The following is a 3,277-nucleotide window of genomic DNA, read 5'->3' on the forward strand; positions in this document are numbered from 1 at the left end:
CTAATTATTCTTCTTTATTGACTTCTTCAAGTATTTCGATCCTAATTTTCATGTTTATATTGTTATTATTATAGTATGTCTCCTTTCAAAAACACATGTCCTCTTAATTTTTAAGGAAATTTAGAAATATTTGTTTTGACACAATATAATTATATATATATACATACATATATATGTATTACCCATTAAAATTATCCCTCAGAAATGAAAATCCCCCAAAAAGAAACTTCCAGTCTGAAATTTTAGTTGCAGAATTCTACCAAACATTTAAAGGAGGATTAATATAAGATTTACACTGTATTTCCCCCATCTCAGCAAAGAAAAAAGAATACTGCCCAGTGCATTTTCTAAGGCTATTACTACCCTATTACCAAAAGGAGAGATGATGATACAAAAAAAGAAAATTCCAGATGAATATTACTCATGAACTTCTATGAAAGATTCATTTAAAAATATTAGTAGATCAAATCCAAGAATGTATAAATATAATTCATATGTGATGACAAGTGGAATTTAGTCCAGGAATGCAGTTGGTTCAACATTAGAAAATTTATCAAGTGGGGCACCTGGGTGGCTCACTTGGTTAAGTGTCTAACTCTTGATTTCAGCTGAGGTGGTGATCTCAGGGTTGTGAAATCGAGCCCTTCATTGGGCTTCATGCTGGGCATGGAGCCTGCTTAAGATTCTGTCTCCCTCTCCCTCTGCCCCTCCATCAACCCCACCTCTTTAAAAATAAAGAAAAAAAAATCAATGTAAGCAACAACAAAAGGCTAAAGAAGAAAAATTCTGATTATATCAATTGAGTAAAAAATAGCATTTAACAAAATCCAACAAACAAATAAAATTCTCAAAGAACTAAAAATAGAGGGGAATCTTATTAACTTGTTATAGACCATGTACAGAGAACCGATAGCTAAATGGTTAAAAATGTAATGTTTTTCTCCCTAAGATCTCTCTAAGGTCTAGAGAGAAGAAGGATTTTTTTTTAAGAAGGATGTTTGTTTTTATCCAACATTGTTCATTTTAGTGAATTTGTTCTGACATGGTTTTTTGTTTTGTTTTGGATTTGGCTTTTGGTTTGTTTTTTTGTTTTGTTTTGTTTTGTTTTTTGTTTGAGTCTTTAGGGTTTTTTACATATACTATCATGTCATTTGCAAACAGATAATTTTACTTCTTCCTCACTAATTTGGATGCCTTTTATTTCTATTTCTCATCTAACTGCCCTGGTTAAGACTTCCAAAACTATGCTAAACAGCAGAAGTGAGAGTGGTTACCATACCTCAGAGAAAAAGCTTTAAGACCCCCCTCCAAATAAAAACACACATTTATAGTCAACTAATCTTCAACAAGGGTACCGATAATATACAATGGGAAAGGATAGTCTTTTGTACTGGGCTTATAAGCAAACTAAGGAAAAACCTAGGTAGCTCAAGTACAGTAAATATGTAAGTAAAAAAATTCCTGTCTCAAGTGACTCATCTGACTTTTTGTTCCTAAGGAAACACCGTACTTTTCATCTTGAGTTTGTTTTTCACTGTTTGAAGATTTTGTAATTGAATAGCAGTGAATACACAGTGTTTTAACTGCAGCTTGTGAACAGCTGGTTGAGTAAAACTGCTTAATAAAAACTAGACTTGTTTTTCAAAAAAAAAAAAGGCTCTTCCTGTCTGTGCCAGGGCAGCACATGGTGCATGCTAATCGATTGTGATGCCCTGGCTGCACCCTCAGGATGACCGAGTGGGAGACAGCTGCACCTGTAGTGCAGGAGACCCCTGACGTCAAGCTCTTTGGGAAATGGAGCACCGATGATGTTCAGATCAATGACATTTCCTTGCAGGATTACATTGCAGTGAAGGAGAAGTATGCCAATTACCTGCCTCACAGTGCAGGGTGATATGCGGCCAAGCGCTTCCATAAGGCACAGTGCCCCATTGTCGAGCGTCTCACCAACTCGATGATGATGCCTGGCCGTAACAATGGCAAGAAGCTCATGACCGTGCGCATTGTCAAGCATGCCTTCGAGATCATCCATCTGCTCACTGTTGAGAACCCCCCGCAGGTCCTGGTGAATGCAATTATTAACAGCGGTCACCGGAAGGACTCAACCTGCATTGGGCGAGCCGGAACAGTGAGGCCTCAGGCTGTTGACGTGTCCCCCCCTGAGCCGTGTGAATCAGGCCATCTGGTTGCTGGGCACAGGTGCCCGTGAGGCCGCCTTCCAGAACATCAAGACCATTGCTGAGTGCCTAGCAGATGAGCTCATCAATGCAGCCAAGGGCTCTTCCAATTCCTATGCTATTAAGAAGAAGGACGAGCTGGAACGTGTGTCCAAGTCCAACCGTTGATCACCTGGCTGTGGCTTCAGTCAACCTGTCTGCCTTTGGGGCAGGCTCACCAAAGGGAAAAATGGATATCCACATGCAGAGAATGAGTAATTGGAGCCTTGTCTCACACCATATACAAAAATCAACTCAAAGGATTAAAGACTTAAAGATAAGATCTAAAGCCATAAATCAACTAGAAGAAAACAGGAAAAAAGCTTTTTGACACGGGTTTTGGCAACATTTTTTTTGGATATGACGTCAAAAGAACAAACAGCAAAAGCAAAAATAGACAAGTTGGATTGCATCAAACTAGAAGACTTCTGCACAGCAGAAGAAACAACAGAGTGAAAAGGCAATCTCCCAATTGAATGGGAGAAAATATTTGCAAGCCATATAACTGACTATGGGGTTAATTTCCAAAATATATAAGGAACTCATACAAGTCAATAGTAAGAAAACAAACTGGTCAAAATGGACAAAGGACTTTTAATTTCTCCAAAGAAGACATACAAATGGCCAACAGATATGTGAAAAATGCTCTTTATAGCTAATCATCAGGGAAATGCAAATTAAATTGCAATGAGACATTACCTCATACCTGTTAGGTTAGCTAGTGTAAAAAAAAGTGTCTTCGCAAGTTTGTGGTTAAATTGAAATCCTTCTATACTATACAATTGCTGGGAATGTAAAATGATACAGGTCTTTTGGAAAACAATATTTAGGTTCCTCAAAAAATTAAAACTGGAAATACTATATGATCCAGCAATCTCACTTTTGGGTATGTATTCAGAGAATTGAAATCAGGATTTCAAAGAGATATCTGTATTTCCATGTTCAATGCACCAAAATTCACAATATCCAAGATGTGGAAACCAAATAAATGACCAAGAGATGAACAGATAAAGAAAATGTGGTATATACTGACAACAGAATATTATTCAGCCTTTAAAAAG

General features: G+C 37.4%; 1 pseudogene; it reads left to right on the plus strand.

Moving 5' to 3' along the window:
- The first annotated feature begins 1,729 nt into the window (after window positions 1-1,729).
- LOC114223545 (small ribosomal subunit protein uS7 pseudogene) lies at window positions 1,730-2,355 on the plus strand (annotated as a pseudogene).
- The last annotated feature ends 922 nt before the right edge of the window (window positions 2,356-3,277 follow it).

This window comes from Eumetopias jubatus, unplaced genomic scaffold, assembly GCF_037043125.1.
Source record: "Eumetopias jubatus isolate StellerSeaLion01/CBP00866 unplaced genomic scaffold, mEumJub1_p1.0 scaffold_4, whole genome shotgun sequence".
In the NCBI taxonomy this organism is placed as follows: Eukaryota; Metazoa; Chordata; class Mammalia; order Carnivora; family Otariidae; genus Eumetopias; species Eumetopias jubatus.